The sequence below is a fragment of the Schistocerca serialis genome, chromosome 3 (assembly GCF_023864345.2).
Source record: "Schistocerca serialis cubense isolate TAMUIC-IGC-003099 chromosome 3, iqSchSeri2.2, whole genome shotgun sequence".
NCBI classification, from domain to species: domain Eukaryota; kingdom Metazoa; phylum Arthropoda; class Insecta; order Orthoptera; family Acrididae; genus Schistocerca; species Schistocerca serialis.
Window position 1 is genome coordinate 933,856,140 of NC_064640.1, and position 23,699 is coordinate 933,879,838.

At 44.0% G+C, this 23,699-nt stretch overlaps 1 protein-coding gene across 2 annotated transcripts in view; it reads left to right on the top strand.

Annotated features, from left to right (window-relative positions):
* LOC126471209 (b(0,+)-type amino acid transporter 1) overlaps positions 1-23,699 on the top strand; it is a 591,197-nt gene that overhangs the window by 375,455 nt on the left and 192,043 nt on the right. The window lies entirely within an intron of this gene.

Below are 23,699 nucleotides of genomic sequence, written 5' to 3' on the forward strand. Positions count from 1 at the left end.
CAAAAGCACTATGGTAAGCACCGGCTATTTACATACAAGGTAATGGAAACAGACATTCCAAGCACTACTTCCTGCAGGGGGAGCTCGAGCCACGGCCTGCAGGAAGTATCACTACGCCAAAACCTGACTGGCTGGGAACAGCTCTTTAGGAGTTAGAACCAGCCCCGAACTTCAGTATCACTCCGAATGCCGGCCTCATAGACTTCGACCGCTGAAGATTAAGTCTTCGTCTCTGAATCGGACTTTTACTAATGTGTGTGTGTTACCACGAACATTTGTGGAAAATTAGAAGTAAACTTTTGTTTGCCTCAATTAGGAGACTTTACTGGCATCGCTATTGTTACCTTTCTTTTGTTGGTCAGTCATCAACCTTGTAAACTAACATATATAAAAGTTGTGTTTGTGAAAAATTGCGAATTGTCAGTCACAACAGATACCTCTTTAAGAGTACTGCTAACTGTAAAATAAGCTTGTAAGTTGTAGTCTCTTCACTGGGGAAAGAAGTTGTTGCACAAGTAGGGTAAGTACATAGGCTCACGTCTCACGGGGTCATTCCTCTGAAGACAGCGCACAGTATGTATGCTCTTCCCCTGTGCTACGTAATGACGTCCGACCGTCCCATTTTATCGCGAGGGATAACTACGCAGGCAGCGAGCGAGCGTGAGCCTAAACAGGCCTAGTATGGAGTATTATGGGCAGATCCCTCCAACAAATTACGGATTTTGACTCTCTAACGTTCCAATTGGACAGAATCAGGCACGATATACCTAAGGAGGACGTCCAATATCTCTGTCAATCAAAGCCAAGCCGAATAATTGTTTGCATAAGGGCCAGATGTAGACCGACGTATTACTGGACTGCTCACTTTGAGAAGCTTTGTTGTTTTGGGTTGTTTTGGGGGAAGAGACCAAACAGCGAGGTCATCGGTCTCACCGGATTAGGGAACGAAGTCGGCCGTGCCCTTTCAAAGGAACCATCCCGGCATTTGCCTGGAGCGATTTAAGGAAATCACGGAAAACCTAAATCAGGATGGCCGGACGCGGGATTGAACCGTCGTCCTCCCGAATGCGAGTCCACTGTGCTAACCACTGCGCCACCTCGCTCGGTTTGAGAAGCTCTTTCTCTTGAATGAGTCATACAATTTTTCTGAAATTTTTATCGTTTCTTTGTCTTCACTTGTATATCACATCTGCTAATTTCCATCCCATTCGGATAATTCCTTCGTGGTGAGTTTTTTTTTTCTTAGAGTATATTATAAGGTGAATTAGATGGTCTACGATTAGTTTTAATCATTTTGTGCGTGTAGGCCTATGCTCTTCTTTTAAAGTGATACTCGTATTTCCATTCTAATAACTTTTTAGCAAGAATGGAAATAAAACGAGATAAATTTCTAAACGATCACAAGTTATGGACCCTGTTACTACATTTAGAAAGTTGCACGGAAAGAAAAACGAGACTGTAGCGAAAGTAAAGACTGCCAGTGTTACTTGCGAGATGAAGGTGGAACTAACCATCTGTAGCATCGTAGAGAGAACCGACTGTGGTCTTGTGGTAAAGAGCTAAGTGGAGGGTCTGATCAGGGGCTCAGACAATTCTGCGACCGTCTAAGTTGCAGATTCCTAGACTTGGTGCCATAGGGTGGTGCGTTCCCGGGTTCTGCTAAATACGTCAGGAGTCCACTACACGCAGGAAGCAGCTACATGAGTAATGCGGGCTGTATGGCGGTGACTGGGAGATTTTTTACTTTAGAGGGTCTCGAGGAAGTACAAAACGGGCTTCAGTTTCAAAAGGTGCAAGGCGAACACAGAAAGATGGTAGACATAGGAACAATCAACACTGTAACTGTTGTAACTGTGTTGGAAAAAAACCGGAGCCCCAAGCGTTAATAGAAAGCACTGAATAATCCTTATAGGTACAGAATGCTGGCTAAAGCTGAAAATAAGTATAGCAGAAATTTTTACAAAGAACCTTACCGTGTTCAGAAAGGGAAGATTAAATACAGTGGTGGTGGAGTGTTTATTGCTGTCAGAAGTAGTTTACAGTACAGTGAAATCGAAGTAGATAGTTCCTATGAGTTAGCATGGATAGATGTTATACTTGAGATCCACAATAAATTAATAACTTATTCCTTTTACTGAGCCCCCGACTCGTATGATACAATTGGTCCACAGTTCAAAGAAAACTTGAGTGTTACTTTAACTAGGTACGCCACTCATGCAGAAAGGGCAGATCTACCCTCGATATGTTGGAGAATATACATGTTTAAAGTCAGTGATAGGCATAACGTACTGAATGCCTTCTCAAAAAATTATTTTGAACATCTATTTCAGGTGCCCACTCGATGTGTAAATTGTTGCGAAAACATACTTGACCTCTTAGCGGTAAATAGACCTGACCAAATACGGAGCATCATGACATACATGAATTGGTGACCACAATGTTGTTGTGGCTAGACTAAGTACAGTAACATCCAAAACCACTATAAATAAACGAAAAATACATTTACAAAAATACATGTAAAAATTCTCTTGACATCTTCCTAAGAGACAGTCTCCACTCCTTCCAATCCGACTATGAAAGAGTGGACTAGATGCGGTTTAAATTCAAAGAAATAGTATCGACGGCAATTGGGAGATACACACTAAATACAAGATGAGATAAGAGATGTTACTGATCCCCCATTGTACACAAAACAGGTCAAAATACTATTCCAGAAGCAACGATAAAGCATGCCAAATTTAAAAGAACGCAAAATCCCCAAGATTGACGAAGTTTTACAGATTCTCGAAATTTAGCACTAACGTCAACGCGAGATGCTTTTAATTCTTTCCACAACGAAACTCTGTCTAGAAATCTCGCAGAAAATCCAAACAGATTCTAGTCATGTGTAAGATACAACAGTGACAAGATGCAATCAATACATTCACTGCCCTATAACAATGATTATGTTATTGATGACAGCGCCACTAAAGATGAGTTACTAAATACGGTTCTCCGACATTCCTTCACAAAAGAACACGAAGTAAATACTCCAGATTCGAATCAAGAAAAGGCAACATGAATGACTTGGAAGTAAATATCCTCGGAGTAGTGAAGCAACTTAAATCAGTTAATAAAAGCAAGTATTCCGGTCCAGATTGTATACCAATTAGATCCCTTTCAGAGTATGCCGATGCAACAGCTCGATACTTAACAATCATATGCACCAGCTCGCTCGTAGAAAGATCCGTACCCAAAGACTGGAAATGTGCACAAATTGCCAAGTAAGGAAATAGGAGTAATCCGCTGAATTACAGACCCATATCACTAACGTCGATTTGCAGTAGGATTTTGGGACACATAAGTGCTCGAACATTATGAATCACCTCGACGAAAACGATTTATTGACAAATAGCCAACATGGATTCAGATAATATCATTCTTGTAAAAAACAACTAGCTTTTTATTTTCACGACCAAATGAGTGCTGTCGACAGCGGGCGTCAAATTGATTTCATACTTTTAGACCTCCAGAAGGCTTTTAACACCGCTCCTCATAAGCGATTTCCAATTAAATAGCGTGCCTATGGAGCATCGCGTCAGTTGTGTGACTGGATTCGTGATATCCGGTCAGCAGAGTCACAATGCGTAATAACCGACGGAAAGTCATCGGGTAAACCAGAAGTGATATCCGACGTTCCCCAAGGAAGTGATTCAGGTACCCCGTTGTTCCTGATCCACATAAACGATTTAGGAGACAGTCTGAGCAGTCCTCTTACATTGTTTTGCAGATGTGCTGTCATTTACCGTCTTGTAAAGTTACCAGATGATCAAAAGAAATTGCAAAATGATTTAGGCTAGATATCCATATGGTGCAAAAAGTGGCAGTTATCTCTAAACAGTGAAAAGTGTGGAGTCATCCACATGAGCACTAAAAAGAATCCGCTACATTTTAGTTACACGATACATCACAGAAATCTAAAGACAGTAAACTCAACTAAATCCTTAGGGATTGCAATTACCAATAACTTCAATTGGAATGATCACATAGCTAATTTTGTGGAGAAAGCAAACCAAAGACTACGACTTATTGGTAGAACACTTAGAACATATGTCAAAGTCTGCTAAAGAGATGACGCTTGTCCGCCCTCTTCTGGAGTATTGCTGTGCGGTGTGGGATCCACATTAGATAGGACTGACGGACGACATCGAGAAAGTTCAGTGAAGGGCAGCTCATTTTGTATTATTGCGAAATAGGGGCGAGAGTGTCACGGACATGTTACAAGAATTTGGGTGGCAGTCATTAAAACAAAGGAATGTTTCGCTGCGACGCTACCTTCACATGAAATTTCAATCACCAACTTTCTTCTTAGATCGTGAAATATTTTGTTGGCACTCACCTACATAAGGAGAAATGATCATGACAATAAAATAAGAGAAATCAGAGCTCGCACGGAAAGATTTAAGTATGCATTTTTCCCGCACGCTGTTAGAGAGTGAAAAGGTAGAGAAGTAGTTTAACGGTGGTTCGATGAACCCTCTGCCAGACACTTAATTATGAATTACAGATTAATCATGTAGATGTAGATATAGGTCGCGTCAGGAGAAATCAGTGCTTATGATACATTATAGGTACGGAAAAATTCCTTTATACTCCTCCTGTTGAGCAAAATAATTCCGTGAAAAAATAATTCATAGTAGCTGGATGCTTGAAAGGAAAAGAAATATGGATGAAATGCACCAGTGGTTTGGAATATAATTAGGAGCACCAGAACTTAAGGCTGTAAGATATCAACGTATCTGGGCTCTTTTGTATCGTAATTATGTAGATCACTGTTAATGTCTAATGACTACAGTGCGAGTCAGTTCTGTGCGGACCCAACACGCTGTTTGTTAATGCCTCTACAGTATCCGTTTTCCCTTCTACAGAGCACTCGTAACAATACTGGGGCCATGGTTATTGGTACCAGCTGATGAGTAAATTCCCCTGGTATCATTAAAATCAGTCATGCTTGATTGATTTCTCTCCTCATAATGTTAAAGAACAGTAATGTACGTGCCGACTGAGAACACGCGTCATTGATTCTATCAATACCTGCGTCTCTCCCACGTTCCTGACATTGGGCAAGTCACATTGACCTAACTGCGTCGCTGCCAGATTCTTTTCAGCGTTTACAAATCAGGTCACCTTCTTCTAGACATTCGTTTATCTGTCGTCGTCGCTGCAGAAGAACGAGAAGGGTTTCATCAGAGGAAGACAGCAGAAACATTGCAGTAATACTACGTTCGAGTATTACAGGAACGTTTCTCCTACCCATCCAGAGATATGGTTGGAGTAATACCTTACAGCGACGTCCTCTAACTGTCCCGTGGACACAAAAAGTTGCTGCAAGCTGTATCTAAATTCCGAAAATGAAGGAAAATGGTACAGCGACAGTGACGCAGAACAAATATTTTTGAGGAAACGTATTTAAATTCGCGTGTGGCCATCTTGATTTAGCTTTCATAGTTTCCCTGAATCATTCCAGATGAGCGCCGGGATAGTTCCTGAAACAGTCCAAAGCAGCTTCTTTTTCCACTACTATCTCAAAAAGAGCTTGTATTCCGTCTCTAAAGATCTGCACATCCACGAGATTTCAATTATAATCGTCCTGCCTGCCCTCCCTCCAATCATTAAACGATGAGTATATCACAGACACAAAAAGTCCTCTCAAGAAGCCCTCTTCGTTTTCTAAAATTGTTTAACAGCAGTGAAAGTTCGCAAAAACGCACAAAAAATGTTTGATTAATAAAATCAGGTAAACTGATGTGCTAAAATGCAAAATTACTTTTTCTCTTATACTTTTGGCAAGTCACGAACTAATTATGTTAATTTGTTTTGGCGTAAATGAAATAGTTTTATTACACTATGAAAAAGTTTTATGCCAGTTTAGTAGACACCCTCGCGCATAAGGTGATGATGATGGCTCTGAGCACTATGGGACTCAACTGCTGTGGTCAACAGTCCCCTAGAACTTAGAACTACTTAAACCTAACCAACCTAAAGACATCACACACATCCACGTCCGAGGCAGGATTCCAACCTGCGACCGTAGCAGTCGCACGGTTCCGGACTGCGCGCCTGGAACCGCGAGACCACCGCGGCCGGCTCGCGCATAAGGCTTATGTTTTTCGATTGCATCACTTCCCGTATCTCAGGACGATACATTCTGACTTCACAATCACCCTTGAGAGTTTGCCAGATCATGACGGAAACGCTTTGTATATTCGTCCATAGGAATATTTAAGTTTATCTTTCTCTTGTGACTCCACGGTACCGAAGCGTTAAAGTGAAATGAATACAAAAACTGAACAGCATTCTAAGAAAATTGCTAGTATAATTTAATAAAAAGTCAACGAAAAGGAAGATTAATGTTTAGCGTCACGTCGATTACGCGGTCATTACAGATGGAGCACAAGCTGATATTGGACGAGAATAGGGAAATAAATAGTCCGTGCCATTTTTAATGATTTTTGTCTCAAAATTAGCTTCATACGCTTTAAGAATGGCTCGACCGGGATTTGAACCTCGATGAGCCCAATGCCTTGGAGATTCCTCTCTACGTACGGTACTCAAAGCAATTTGGGAAACACGTGCGTCAGTGTCCGGTGTGTTAAATCTATTTTGATACTGGCGGTATCTGTGGTCCTATTGCATAAGTTGAGATCTTCAAAATGGTTAAAATGGCTTTGAGCACTACGCGACTCAACTGCTGAGGTCATCAGTCGCCTAGAACTTAGAACTAATTAAACCTAACTAACCTAAGGACAGCACACAACACCCAGCCATCAACGAGGCAGGGAAAATTCCTGACCCCGCCGGGAATCGAACCCGGGAACCCGGGCGTGGGAAGCGAGAACGCTACCGCACGACCACGAGATGCGGGCTGAGATCTTCGCTTTCAATGTATACAAAAACTAAACTCATTTGACATGTATCCGCCGCGTTATGCATTACGTACCAGGTGACACCTCAGAAAGAAGTGTAACCGGTACACAGACGGCAGTTCCCATTCTTGGACACTGTATTCAACCAAGCACATTTAATAGGACATTTCAATGTAGTGCAAGTTGCGAGGGCAGCCTGTTTCATCCAGGAAGGAAGGACTTTCAGTCGTGTTGCTGCAGATGCCAGCGTGTCTCATCTGTCATCCATAGGTTGTAGCCACACTACAGGGACATAGCTCAGTACACATGGCGAGTGCACAAGGTCGCCGACGCATTGCAATCCCACGTTACGACCGATATCTGACCACCTCTGCGTTGCGGCGTCTTAAGGCTATCGTCAGATCACTGCCAGAACTTCACGGAAGAGCCATTGCAGCCGCTGTCCGATCAGGCTGTAAGAAACAGGTTACAAAAAAGGACCTTACGACTCAGGCGTTCTATTCCAGTGTCCAGCTTGACACGACATCTAGCCATTCACCTTCAGTTCCGCCGATACCATGTCAACTGGCAACTTCACGACTGATGTATGACTTCAGGTGATAACTGCACCCCAGAGCCAGTATGCGGGACATAACGACCCGTTACAACAGTTGTGGTGGCAGTTTGTCTCAAGAGATGATAAAACGGCTTTATGACACCGTTCCCCGCCGAATCTGTGCATGCATCAAGGCCAGCAGGGGTGCAACGTCATACTGTTAACTGGGTCCATACTGCCAAAGTTGTTTGTAGATTTGACACTGTTTTGTAGGCACTGAAATGGTATCACATACACTCTCAATATGTAAACTTTCATTTCGATTCCTCCGCACATTCTGGGTGTTCCGCTTTTTATGTCATAGTGTTTACGAGGGGCAATTGAGAAAGTAAGAATACAAAAATTGGCAAAAATCGAAAAATGAATATGTTTTCATTAAACTTTTATATTTGTTAGATGAAGGATGGGAAAGGCACCACTGCAGAGATTTTCTTTTCGACTCAGGAGTATAGTGACATACCCACACTTTGTTCTCAGTCACAATTGAATCGAGAAGGGATTCACCCTCAGTTTGAAAACGTTTAAGAAATTCTTGTATATATGCAGGCGAAGCGTATAATGAAAATTTGTGCCAAGGCTCGGATTCGAACCCAGGTCTCCTGCTTACTAGGTATATGCGCTAACCACTATGCCACCATGGCACAGTAGCTTTGCATAACTGCACGGACTATCCTAGCTTGCCTCCCTCCTCGATCCAAATGCCCATTCATGCCTCAGGCCACTTTATATTCCCCCTAAACTCGAATAGCATTACATAGGCTCTCCAACTGCGTTTGAATAGCACCCCAGCATCGATCGAATCAGGGGCTCCTGCCTGAAACCCATGCATTTCATTAACGCACCAATTCCTGGGTTTCAGGCAGGATCTCCCGTTTCGTTCGATGCTGAGGTACTATTCCAATGTGATTGGAGAGCCTCCACAAAGATATTCGAGTGTAGGGGGAATACCAAGTGGGCTTACGTGTGAATTGGAATTTGGATGGAGTGGGGGGTGGGGGGATGCTAGGATAGGCCGTGCAGTTATGCAGAGCCCCTTGTGCCAGTGTGATGTAGTGGTTAGCGCATCTGCCTAGTGAGAAAGAGACCCATTTTCGAACCCCAGCATTGGTACAAATGTTCATTCGTGGCTTCTTTCTGCATATATCCATCATACATGTTTGAGAGAGGGAAAGTTCTCTGGAATCATATAGTTTCTAAATATAGGTTGACTCTTAAATAGAAGATAACAGCAACCAGCCGAATTTTACAATGCTATTTATTTACTGATTTAAAAAGCGCTGCTACCGGTTTCGAATATCACGTGTTAGTCTTCAGATGGTTAGTTCACGTTAACACGTCTTACTTCAGCTTTCACTTTCTGTTTTCCCAAGTGATGAAATTTCCTTGGGGTGGTGGTGCCCTACAACCAAAACAATTTGTGAGACATCTTTTGGAATGTGATTATGCCTCATAACGATATTAAATGTTGTAAACGAGTTATTAAAGTGAAGATGTTTGGGTTTCTTACACTGAAAAACCAACGCCATTACGTTCCAGTGCTGACTGCTTGTGATCATGCAGCTGCGAAGACTGTTTGATGCACTTTTTTTATGTATATGGGTACACACAATCTAAAGCAACACTCACACATCGAGAAGTTTCACCACATGGAAGTATGTATGCTAAGATGGCGATATAGCAATCATAACAATGACAAAGACGGAGCCGAGGTGCAGTGACTCCAGTCACAGCCTAAGATGCATAAAGAAAATTGTCTTATCAGGCCGACGGTTAACTCTAGGAACAGCCCTTCATAAACACTCCTGGAAATTGAAATAAGAACACCGTGAATTCATTGTCCCAGGAAGGGGAAACTTTATTGACACATTCCTGGGGTCAGATACATCACATGATCACACTGACAGAACCACAGGCACATAGACACAGGCAACAGAGCATGCACAATGTCGGCACTAGTACAGTGTATATCCACCTTTCGCAGCAATGCAGGCTGCTATTCTCCCATGGAGACGATCCTAGAGATGCTGGATGTAGTCCTGTGGAACGGCTTGCCATGCCATTTCCACCTGGCGCCTCAGTTGGACCAGCGTTCGTGCTGGACGTGCAGACCGCGTGAGACGACGCTTCATCCAGTCCCAAACATGCTCAATGGGGGACAGATCCGGAGATCTTGCTGGCCAGGGTAGTTGACTTACACCTTCTAGAGCACGTTGGGTGGCACGGGATACATGCGGACGTGCATTGTCCTGTTGGAACAGCACGTTCCCTTGCCGGTCTAGGAATGGTAGAACGATGGGTTCGATGACTGTTTGGATGTACCGTGCACTATTCAGTGTCCCCTCGACGATCACCAGTGGCGTACGGCCAGTGTAGGAGATCGCTCCCCACACCATGATGCCGGGTGTTGGCCCTGTGTGCCTCGGTTGTATGCAGTCCTGATTGTGGCGCTCACCTGCACGGCGCCAAACACGCATACGACCATCATTGGCACCAAGGCAGAAGCGACACTCATCGCTGAAGACGACACGTCTCCGTTCGTCCCTCCATTCACGCCTGTCGCGACACCACTGGAGGCGGGCTGCACGATGTTGGGGCGTGAGCGGAAGACGGCCTAACGGTGTGCGGGACCATAGCCCAGCTTCATGGAGACGGTTGCGAATGGTCCTCGCCGATACCCCAGGAGCAACAGTGTCCCTAATTTGCTGGGACGTGGCGGTGCGGTCCCCTACGGCACTGCGTAGGATCCTACGGTCTTGGCGTGCATCCGTGCGACGCTGCGGTCCGGTCCGTCGACGGGCACGTGCACCTTCCGCCGACCACTGGCGACAACATCGATGTACTGTGGAGACCTCACGCCCCACGTGTTGAGCAATTCGGCGGTACGTCCACCCGGCCTCCCGCATGCCCACTATACGCCCTCGCTCAAAGTCCATCAACTGCACAAACGGTTCACGTCCACGCTGTCGCGGCATGCTACCAGTGTTAAAGACTGCGATGGAGCTCCGTATGCCACGGCAAACTGGCTGACATTGACGGCGGCGGTGCACAAATGCTGCGCAGCTAGCGCCATTCGACGGCCAACACCGCGGTTCCTGGTGTGTCCGCTGTGCCGTGCGTGTGATCATTGCTTGTACAGCCCTCTCGCAGTGTCCGGAGCAAGTATGGTGGGTCTGACACACCGGTGTCAATGTGTTCTTTTTTCCATTTCCAGGAGTGTAGGTTACATAGCAACCGTTTGCTCTACTTAATACCCATTATACTTTTGAAAACAAATTCTCCATGAAGAACACATGTTATTTAAACAAATAGCATTGTAAGAAGTGGCTGGTTGCTGTTATCTTCTATGTAAGAGTCACCCTATATTTTGTACACAGCCACGGGCTCAGAGTGTCAGTTTTCGACAATAATACCATATAGTTTCACTTGTTTGAGAAATTCTAGTGCAGCCGACACGCAATTTTGCGGCTTTCCGGAGTCAATAATTTTGGCAGCCACCGTCTCCGCTACATCTTAATTTCAAGTCCTTCAGACAAAATTTCATCCAGAAGATCTCGTAAAACGCGTGGAAAACTTTCTGTAGGGGATCAAAGAATCACACTGCGATCATTTCGAGCTATTCCTTCTACCTGCTGCACAAGTTCTTCTGAAATGACAGACGGTCTCCCGCATCATGAGTGTCGGTACGGACTTCTAATCCACTTGGTAACATTCTGACAGTTCATCACTTCGGATCCGTAGGTTTCCACAAGTTGTCGACGGATACTGGCCGCCGATTCGTTACGCAAACTGAGGGACAGAATGTCTGAATGAATCTTACACCTGGTGTAAGAAGAGCAAACGGAGGGTGCGCTGGGTGAGGTGTTTTGCTGCTGCAACGAAATTTCGTACTGTCTGGAGCGCTCGATCACATCGTTCGACCATTATGAACGCTTCTACACGTCACGCATGCCAACAACTTTGAAGAAAAATTCCTATGTCTTTACACAGCCCTTGTATTTTTATTTTCTGGATGTACGTACACTATGTGATCAGAAGTATCCGAACACCTGGCTGAAACTGACTCACAAGTACGTGGCGCCCTCCATCGGTAATGCAGGTATTCAGTATGGTGTTGGCCCACCCTTAGCCTTGATGACAGCTTCCACTCTCGCAGGCATACGTTCAATCAGGTGCCGGAAGGTTTCTTGGGAAATGGCAGCCCATTCTTCACGGAGTGCTGCACTGAGGGGAGGGATCGATGTCGGCCGGTGAGGTCTGGCACGAAGTCGGCGTTCCAAAACATCGCAAAGGTGTTCTATAGGATTCAGGTCAGGACACTGTGCAGGCCAGTCCATTACAGGGACGTTATTGTCGTGTAACCACTCCGCCACAGGCCGTTCGTTATGAACAGGTGCTCTATCGTGTTGATAGATGCAGTCGCCATCCCCGAATTGCTCTTCAACAGGGGGAAGCAACAAGGTGCTTAAAACATGACTGTAGGCCTGTGCTGTGATAGTGTCACGCAAAACAACAATGGGTGCAAAAACACGACCACAACACAACACCACTGCCTCCGAATTTTACCGTTGGCACCACACGCTGGCAGATAACGTTCACCGAGCATTCGCCATACCCACACCTTGCCATCGGATCGCCACATTGTGCACCATGATTCATCACTCCACGCAACGTTTTTCCACTGTTCAGTTGTCCAATGTTTACGCTTCTTACACCACGCGAGGCGTCGTTTGCCATTTTCCGGCGTGATGTGTGGCTTATGAGCAGCCGCCGACCATGAACTCCAAGTTTTCTCACCTCCTGCCTAACTGTCATGGTACCTGCAGTGAATCCTGAAGCAGTTTTGAATTCCTGTGTGATGGTCTGTATAGATATCTGCCTCTTCAACTGTCGGCGGTCCTGTCAGTCAACAGACGAGGTCGGCCTGTACGCTTTTGTGCTGTACGTGTCCGTCCTCGTTTCCACTTCACTATCATATCGGAAATAGTGGACTTAGGGATGTTTAGTAGTGTGGAAATCACGCTTACATACGTATGACACAAGTGACACCCAATCACCTAACCACGTTCGAAGTCCGTGAGTTACGCGGAGCGCCCCATTCTGCTCTCTCACGGTGTCTAATGACTACTCATGTCGCTGATATGGAGTACCTGGCCGTAGGTGGCAGCACAATGCTTCTAATATGAAAAACGTATGTTTTTGGGGGTGGTCGGATACTTTTGATCACATATGCTGAGAAAAAAAAAGCACTCCGTCTTCAGGCCACGAGTGGCCTACCGGGACCATCCGAGCGCCGTGTCATCCTCGTTAGAGGATAGGAGGGGCGTGGGGTCAGCACACCGCTCTCCCGGTCGTAAGATGGTATTCTTGACCGAAGCCGCTACTATTCGGTAGAGTAGCTCCTCAATTGACATCACGAGGCCGAGTGCGCCCCGAAAAATGGCAACAGCGCATGGCGGCCTGGATGGTCACCCATCCAAGCGCCGACCACGCCCGACAGCGCTTAACTCCGGTGATCTCACGGGAACCGGTGTATCCACTGCGGCAAGACCGTTGCCTTATGTGCTGAGAAAGTGAAGTAATTTCTCCGTACGACATTTGCAGAATATTTTAAGTATCTGAAAGCATGCTTTCAGTATCCCCCTTTGTCGTGTAGTTACCAGTTGTCTAACTTTTACCATCTCATGCAGCGTGTTCCGCTTCGTTATTCTGGGAAAAGCGGAAGAAAAGCTATCAGCAGATGCGTTACATTCCACAGCATATCCTTGTATCACACTTTCAACTCCTTCGCGGAAATATAGGACGGACGAAAGAGTCTGCAATTTCTACACCGAAGTTTACAGCGATACATGAGACTGAAACTGCCGCGAGTGGTAGGAGAATAAGCCAGGAGAGCTGGGATGGCGGCAACAGACGAGAAGACGCAAGATGGAAAACACGTGACCGCCGGGGGCAGGGAGCAGGGGGGCCGCCGGAATTGGAGCAATCTGCGCGCCACAGTCGCACTCGCGCCTTCCAATTGGAATTGCAGAGCTGCAGAAAACGTTCTGCTGAACGCGTCGAGCTACTGATGCCGGTTCTGCAAATCATATTCGTTGCATCTGTCCTTGTACAAAGTAGTTAAAATCTCTGTGTTGTGCCTGCTCAAAATAAGAATTTGCAGGGTATGCCTCCCTCCAGCAAGACAGTTTTTACCCATCATCTTTCGTCCCAGTTAAGAATCGTTCTCGGAATTTTCTCAGTAAACCACTCTTTAGCGGGCGACATCTGTCTTGTAACGTATGCCAAAGAAGTTGGATGAGCATTCCGTGACGATTTCGCGCCTGTGACGAAACGCTCTGCTCTTCCTTAGATCTATTGTATTTCATCTATCAATTCTCTCGGGTAAAAGTGACACACTGACGAGCTATACTCAAGTATCAATCGAACGAAGGTTTCGTAGACTACCGTCCATGAGTGGACTACACTTTCTCAGATCCGTCCGATGAATCTCAGTGTGGCACTTGCCTTTATGAGATCGTTTCGCTCCATACCCATACTGCCAAATATTTAATGGATGTCACTGCTTCCAGGGACTGTTCGGGAATCGTGTAATCATAAAATAGCAGGAATTTACTCCTAAACATGCGCAATGCGTTACACTGATTAATATTGAGGATCAACTACGAATTCTTCCACCAAGCGTAGATCTTCCCACTTCCACTACAATTTTCTAGAGTTGTGACCTCTTTATATACAACAGCATCATTCACTAACAGCCTCATTGAACTTACGACCTTACCTGTTAGGTCGTTTGTACACAGATCAACCAGAACTCGACCAACAAACTATGAGAGATAGAAATAGGAACCAAAGTAAGAAAAAAATTCTAGTAAATATGGACTGAAATGCATAGCTTAGGAATTATGAGCACTTGTTCATCTTCGTTACTGTGAGACACATCTCTTCTACTGAAACCTCGTTGCTTTACGTATTTGGAAAGGTGCTAGCGTGTAGCAAAACAACAAAAAAGTCCAGTAAACATGGGTTCCAAAATGAAAAGCTTAAGAGCCATGAGTACTTGTTCAACTTCGCTATTGTGAAGCGTATCCCTACTACTAAACAAGTGCTCATAGTCCTTAAGGTGTGCATTTAGAGCCCGTGTTTACCGGACATGTTTTTCTTGATTTAATCCATACTGTCACTTCCTAAAATGTGGAACGCGAAGAGTTTACTATAGAAGAGGCGTGTTTCACAGTATCAAAGGTGAACTCGAGCTCATGGATCTTAAGGCATGCTGCACTTTTTTCCGTCTTTTAGTTCATACTATCACCTCTGAAAGTTCATCGGTGGAGTTCTGGTTCATCCTGTACGAGTATATTGCATACGATAATTGTCCTGTAACACTACCTTGGCGTTCATCCTAAGTTCCTCCAGTGCTGTTCCATTTGATAAGAACTCCAAAAACCTAGTCTCATGTTCCCTATAATCGTATTTTGTTCATTAGGCGACAGTGCGTAACTGTATCTACCGCCCTCCGGAATTCAAGGAACACGGGTCAACTTGGGCGCCGGTATTACTCTTTTCTGGGTATCGCAGACGATCGTTAATTGCTGAATTTGTAGATTTCTACAGGAGATTTTTGGCCTCCATGAAATTCATAATACGTGAGCATGATCTGTGGACAATACATTTATTATTTGTTTACATAACACTTGTGTATGGTGTGCATTACTTTGAATAAAATTTCGGTTTCCTGTGAGTGCCTGTCCATCACAGCCATAGTTTTATATAAAAAAAAAAGAAGCCATATGCTATTGGTAACACAAGAGGAACATCCTTATCGGAAATGAAACCGAAATATAAACTTCAGAAAACACATATTGAAGCTAGAGACATTGCCGTATGTCAGCTGCGAGATTTTATGTTGCTGTAGAGAAACTGCTAGGCTGACTGTTAGTTATTTTTCCGTGTAATACTGCAGCTTTTGTATTATTTTCGATGTATGTATGTCAGCAAATAATGCTTTTAGTTCGTGGATAAAACACTTTTACATGGTGCACATTGATTAAATTTAATGTATTCGTGAGGACTGAACTTCAAATCCTCATCCGAAAAATGCGGTATAGATCTGCCGGAAATAGCACCAGGAGAATGCTGGGATTGGTTCTGAAGCAAGGCAACGGCTGATTTCTTTCCTTTTCTGGCAGAAAGGAGTTTGTGTTTAGTCCTTAATGACCTGAGAGTCGGGCCTCACTTTCGCATACTCGATCGAGGAGAATACTACACTGGTTTTCAACTCCCTGTTTCCCTTGTCTGCAAATGATTTGATCGGATTTGCACAATATTTTTACATATTACTTATTTGTGATGTAAGTTAGACGAAATTAAGTAATTAAAGTTTTCTGCGTTATCTTTAGAGAAAATTAAGCATAGGATCTGACACTATTTGTGTTCCTACTGCATCGGAAGGAAAACAAAGAAATGCTTGCTCATTCGTATATTGGTTGGCTTCGTACAAACCATATCTATACGATCATGTGTGTCAATGTCAGTAGACCAACTCTATAATTGTGTCATTCTTCTGTGTACGCAGTTATCTATTGAGTATATATAAACCGTCGCCGTTCTGTAGAATGAGAAGAGATCTTTGTAAAGCAGTGTATTTCGTGCACTGGCCACTCAGCTTCGCTAGCTATCAACAAGGATCAGTGATGACACATCATCATACATTTTTTCCTTCCTCCTATTCCAGTTTTGAGAGTGTGTATTTCCGGGCTGAACTTTTTTTTTCAGTTGGCTTCCCCAATATTTAAGACGCTGCCGGAATTTAGCTTTTTAAGGGACTCGTACAGAAGGGCAATGTTCAAGATTCGGCCAGAGGGGAGGTGTGCAAGCGACGTCCTACTATTATGAATTCTTACAATGAACCCCTATGTGGAGAAACCCTCACCACAACTACGTTCTAGTGATCACTCCACTTGAAATCGCCGGTTTGGATGTCTCTAGGTATTTGAGGTTATGAAAGATTTTCAAGGATTGATTGCAGAAGGTGTAATCACATAATATCATATCTCGTGTCAGCCTAGGTAGTACGGGGGAATATACAAATACCTGTATCAATGGGGTGTACACCATACTGGGAAAATGACGAATAGAATCCGTTCCAGCTTGAAGCTAGCGTATCTTGGATAATACCACAGTCTCTAGCAAGGTAGATATTGTCCTTGTTCCATAGTCCATACTGGGAAAATGACGAATAGAATCCGTTCCAGCTTGAAGCTAGCGTATCTTGGATAATACCACAGTCTCTAGCAAGGTAGATATTGTCCTTGTTCCATAGTCCAATAGCAGGAGATTTTAAGGACTTAGAACGTCTAAAAAAGTAAATAATATATATTTACGAATGAAGAGAGATGTTAATGTTTTGGCCGAGCGGTTCTAGGCACTACAGTCTGGAACCGCGTGACCGCTACGGTCGCAGGTTCGAATTCTGCCTCGGGCATGGATGTGTGTCATGTCCTTAGGTTAGTTAGGTTTAAGTAGTTCTACGTTCTAGGGGACTGATGACCTCAGAAATTAAGTCCCATAGTACTCAGAGTCATTTGAACCATTTTTTGTTAATGTTTGTTCCACATAAAACAAACGAAATAGCAGTCAAGGAAGTGGAATAATTAAAAAATATGAAACATATTCCTTCCATATATAATATGTGAAATGGCCCTGGAGGAAGTGGAATAACTAAAAAATATGAAACATATTTTCATTTACAAGTTAATATCAAACTTTGCAAACATGTAAATATACGGGGGGTGGAGAAAAGAATGGACACACCAGAAACACAACACAGTACTATGGTTAAACCCGTTGCCATTCAAACTAGCTTCCAGCCATCTCGGAGTGAATAAATACAGGCCCTGTGTGGTTTTAAAGGAAACATTACACTGTCTTTCCTGCAAAATAATGGAAATATCAGGTAACGATGATGGAGGTGAATAGCGATCAGGCATCCTTCTCTCCAAAGCAGGCCACAAAGGCTCAATAATATCGAGATCTGGTGACTGTAGTGGCCACGGGAGATGCGAGATTTCATCCTCGTGCTCACAAAACCAGTCCTGGACGTTGAGAGCTGTGTAAACAGGAGTCCTGTCGTCTTGGAACACAGCATCGCCATTAGGGAACAAACGTTGTAACATGGAACTGACCTGATCAGCCAAAATGGTCAGTAATCTGACGTTGCAGGGTAACTGCGGGGCCCATGGAATACCTCAATATAGCTGCCCAAATCATCACCGAACCTCCGCCGGGTTTCATTCTTGGAACGTAAACTCGGCCAGAAGTTGGAAACAGTGTGAAATAAGGCTCATCCGAGCAAATGACTTTCTTCCATTACTCAACAGTCCAGTTTTTTATAGCTTCGGCACCACGTTTTACTTTTGCGAGCATTCGCATTAATGATGAGTGCTTTTGTAATTCGATCTCGCCCTAAATGACCTACTTACGGAACACCCTTCGCCTTGGTTTTTCTTCCCCTGACCGTCTCTCACAATCACCCAACACACAATTTCGTCCGCGTTCTGAACTTAACAGATGATCTTTTCTACTTTCCCTGTATGGGCTTTAAATCTTCGATACAGTACCTCTTGAAACACCAAACACTTCTGTTCACTTGGTTACCGAAGCACCCACATTACGAGACCCAATAGTTCATTCACGTTGGAATTCAATTAGCTCCAATATAATTCAAAACTAAACAGAACACTGCTCTGACCACAACTGACACTTGCAACGCGTTTAGGAAATTGCACAGGCACCATTCGTGGTCAAATACAACTGCGCAGTCTGCAGGATAGCACCTGCATTTATGTTCGAGCATGGATTGTCGTGGTGTTTCCATAAGGATCTTTTGGCTTCTATTAAATTGTACTTAATTACTAGATTAACTTTTTTTGGTTTCTGGTAAGTTACTGAAAATATATGTTGTTGAATAATGGGCACGTTTCTGGACCAAATATTAGTGTAGATGATTCTTATTTCTAATATTGATTGTTTTGTGAACTGATCTGTTGCTTTGAGAAAGAGACAGGCCTACATTGTTTATGACGAACCCCATTAAGGTTCAAATGGCTCTGAGCACTATGGGACTCAACTGCTGAGGTCATTAGTCCCCTAGAACTTAGAACTAGTTAAACCTAACTAACCTAAGGACATCACAAACATCCATGCCCGAGGCAGGATTCGAACCTGCGACCGTAGCGGTCTTGCGGTTCCAGACTGCAGCGCCTTTAACCGCACAGCCACTTCGGCCGGCCACCCCATTAAGGAATAAATATACTGGGGTGGAGTAGTTAGTACCCCCAGTTCTTTGTAAAAGCCACAGCAGTATATTCTTGAATTCTCGCCACAGATAATTTGTATTACACGTTCGTGAACTCGGAGAGCAAACACAGAAGTTTCTTCCGCAGCGGCGGAGAGTTGGTAAAATTTCGCGAGCGCCTACGACACTAGCGACCGCCCAGCGGCGCAGCCACTCTTAGACAATCAGTCTGAACTGGCCGACGTCCAAACTTTAGATAGAAGACGCTACCTCCAGTAGTTTCAAGAAGGAACTTCGCGAGTAGGAAACCCGGAGCTTTGTTGTGCGCTGAGGGACCCAAGTCCCCAGGCACAACACTGCGCTGGCCACACGAGGCGTGCAATTTTTGCGTTCAATGTAGGACAATAGAACGCGAAGCAACCCAAAGAATGAAAGAAAGAGAGGCAAAAACATGTCAGTACGTCCGAGTAAATGATTCTGATAGTCGCCCTAGTCCTTTGCTGTCATAGATTCTCTCAACGTGCTTTTTGTACTGCAGGGAGGAGTATCAAATCTTGACTCTTTCTAGCGCGTCTCTTGGAGTGAGGGCTGGTGACGATGGTCCATCTGTCAGGTGGGGTCGTTGTGCACGATAGCGGGTATCCGAGAGAGATGGGCCAGCTATCGCCAACGCTATGTTTCCTTCCTCTCACTTCATACACGTCCATAAAAAATAAATACAATTAGCACTCGTCACAGTCATCCACATAGCATAGACACAGCCAAACCAACAAGTGTTTTCCGAGATGGGGGTCCCAGAACTGGACCTTCTGTCGACTCTACGTCATCAGTTGTTGGATGTCCGGAACTCGGATTGGTTCGCCCTGACTCCCCCAACAGAGGACAATAAAGGAGATCACGACCATATGGCAGTCTTCCCTTCGCGCTTCTCACAGGGAATTCACTGTCCTTTGTCAGCTGTGCATCGGCCACACTTGACTGATTCACAGCCACATTCTCCGACATGAGCATCCGCCTTACCGCCGATGTGGTGTCCACCTGACTGTGGCCAACATCCTACCAGACTGACCAAATTTGGCTGCTTCGTGGCGATATCTTAAACTTTCTGACACGCTACCTCTGGTGTCAGCAGGCGACACCTAAGCGGCTGACTTGGTTTTACATTTCACCCACGAAGGCGGTTTCTATTCCTCTCTGTGAGGTGAGGCACTTTGGCCTTCTTGACCGCGTGAGGAGTTGGCGGGACAACCCTCGCCTGCTCTGATTCAGGGGTCCCATGGCGGCCCTTTCTCGGCAGTCTGGCTTGGTCCCAACCCTTCTCACCTTTTTATTCTCCTCTTCTTTTACGTTTGCCATTTTTAACGTTTTATCTTTCCTAAATTTTGACCGTCTTTTCTATGTTGCTCGTTTTCTTGGGGTAACGGACGGTGAGGTGGTGCTGGTGGGAAGCAGAGGGAGTGTCTCCTACCGCATACAGTACTCCAGCGACCTACAACTGCATTCTGGGCAAAGCAGCTCGCCCACCTTACCCCTCTCACTCTCCTCCTACTTCTCCTTCATATTATCTCTGTCTTATTGTACCTTGTTTACCATTGGGCTTCCCAGGATTTGCTTTTTGTGTTCTCCTTCTGAGAGTTATTCCTGGTTCAATACATCTAGGATGATGGGATTGGTGGCCTCGCAGTTTGGTCCCTTTAACTCCAACAACCAACCAACAAAGGTGTGTGTGTAGGGGTGGCGCTATGTCATGCTATATTTGAACCAATATACAATACGTTGTTCGTGTGCATGTGACAAATTAAAAGTGAAATAATAAGTAATGGTTGCTAAAGTCTGCATTAGTCTCTTCCATGGAAAAAAATATGTAACAGAACAGCGAATGAAGACGACACCCTGGGCATACTCCAACATAAATATTTCCAAAACATACCACTGCGTTTCCAGGACCACACTTTGCTTGGCCAAGCTGTGTGGACTTGAACTTTATTGGTAGGAGGGTAGTGTGGAATCATCACTGCCTTACGAAAGCATCACTGCCTTACCGCACTGCCCCTTAAGCTCAGGATTTATTGGTTATATAATGAAATAAAGACACTAATGTGAAAGAGCAGGAGTCCTAGAAATGAAGAGGGATATGTTCTGTACTACACTGATGTTTACAGAATGTCGCAAATTTAGACTGTCAATGCTAGAGGCCTCTGCTTTCCAAACACATATTTTTGTACCTAAATATGCCAGTTTGCCGACTGAAGAAATTTTCGACCCGACACTGCAGTTTGGTGGGCATCACGTTTATTTGACAACAGGTAAACAAACTACTTTAGATTGCAGCTAACATTTGCCACATGCCACAATCAACAAAGATTTAGTAAGGTTAGCTTTTTGTAACCCGCCACACAACCAAATTCAGCGTAGAGCCAGAGGGCATGGCATCGCGGCAGTAAAACGATATAGACTACCGCCGAACATTGTGTTCATAAGAACAATGTGATGATACTCACACCAAATGTTTATGTGATATTTCAGTGGTTAAAGTACTGTATCCTTCTTCCCGTGGTTTTCCTAAATCGTTTGAGGTGAGTGCTATGGGCGTTTACTCTCCACTTCTTTCTCCCATTAAATTAATTAGTACATTTCTAATGCCCTCAAAATTGTCCGATTGTTAAACTAGTTTTTCTTGTTTTATTTTCCCCCAAGGCATTTGATTTTCTTGCTTAAAAATAAAGCAGCAATAGGATCGAGCATTGGTTTGGCGATCACAATACTTCATTTTCTAGGCATGGTTATGCAGGAGTTAGTTTGCTCTTTCCTTCCTGCGACCTGTCAACTGAAGTGGTGATACAGTTATGTTGTTGCGGCCTTCTGTCCAGAGACTGGTCCGATGCTGCTCTCCATGCGAGTGTGTCCTGTGCAAGTCTCCTCATCTTATCTCATACAACACAGATATTTGCATGGTTGTCAGTATGTGTAGTACTGCGATATATTGATTTCTTTACTTGTCTTACGGCACTTGATAATGAGATAACGTAGTCCCGAAACATGTTGTGGTAAATATCACGCATTTGACAACTGGTGCGTAACATTCTCAGTACTAGTACGACTGGTATAGGTGTGCATCATTCTTTGTTAAATTCCGTTTATGTTGCGAATCTTAGGTAACTACTTCCGCCACGTCAATGTGCTGGTAACGTCACTAGAGATTTTATGTTTTCAGGACTATATCACTACTGTGACCCAGTCCTTAGTATGAACAGTAACATTACGGCTCTTGTCTTTGAATGCTTAGGGAGAGTTCTCAGTCGAATGTGCTACCTGTAGCTGTTGCTGTGGTATTTTACAAACCCATGCTCTCCCATCGAGTCCTTTACCTGATTCCCCACTGCAAACAATCTGTTTACGTTATTCTATGGTCCAGTGACGAGACTCCGTACACTATATAAGCGGCATTTTAGATTTATCGATGTTGTGTGTGTGTGTGTGTGTGTGTGTGTGTGTGTGTGTGTGTGTGTGTGTGGGTGGGTGGGTGGGTATTATAGAATACTGATCTACCATATAAATATTCTTTTCGCTAGGACTAGAGCCTAATACACCGAATAATTCCGTAGTGAGTGTAGTGATGAAATGATTTTTAGTTTCTCAGAATAGCTTTTGTCCGTATTTGACAGCTTCATGAGGTCAAAATCTGTGGTGGACCTTGTCATTTTTGGATTATGGATATCATGTCGCGTTCCCATGTCACTATGCATTCGGAAACAATTACTGTTGAGAGTACATTAAGGAGGGTTGAATTTGTTACCAATTTTCGCACAACAGTGGTAGATATTGATGAGCTCCTGAAAATGATTGATTTTCCGCCACCGTTCCCCCTCTCTCTCTTACTGTCTCTCTCCCTCTCTCTCTCTATCACACACACACACACACACACACACACACACACACACACACACACACACAACACTGTCACTGCAGATATTTTTTACGTCGTACTTCACGCGGCCGAGAAAAGGACTTCATTCTACACATAACAAGTTATCTCATTTTAATTTTCTCTAATTAGTCTTGGGTACGCTACGTAACATATTGGATGAAGTATTAAAAGAGAAACTTTAACTAAAGTGAATGGCAAGGGAACAAAATAAAAATAGAAAACAGTCCAATTCCCTGTTTTTTATAAACAACTGGAATTATTATGCTTGTATGACAACCGCATCCGAAGAAAATCTAAAAAAAATTACAGCATAAACACGTTATACTTTCTCATAACGCCGAAAGTAGCAAGTGTATAACAAAATTTCCTTCTCGGAACGTTCTGCGGAGTATTTGTTTTGGTAGCCTAAACACCTCATCTGCATTTATCACCACAGTATTTCCGCTAAAAGTACTTTTTATGCTGCGTGGCGTAGAAACTGATTCCTGGAGTACTTTTCAGTCGCCCTTTAAACGCTTTCCCGCGTGGGAGGACGTTGACAAAGCACAACTCAGTAAAAATACACGTGTCTACAACGTCTAAATGGCACCGTTTCGCTTAGAGACTGAGGGATGACGCAATCCCGCCGACCATGTACGGGGGCTGCTCCTCTTTCTCAGCTTGCACAATCTGTTGTTTGTGGCGTCTTCTACGCCAATTAGTGGATTCCTACAAGTGCTAAAGAGAACATTAAGCGTTAAGTTTTAAAGGAGATTTTTATACGGTGTTCTTACGACAGTATTAAAACGCGAAACTTTCATAATCAGTTTTATTCTTGCTTTGCTCGTATACTTATTTCTACCTCGCATTTGTTGTATCGAATTTGCGACTTCACAACACAACTTGATATAACAAAACGTATTTCTTCGCCTTTGGTAAAGGCGCTAATCGCTACAAAGGAAATCTCTTCCGTGTAACAGAAAAGTTGCCATGTCCAAT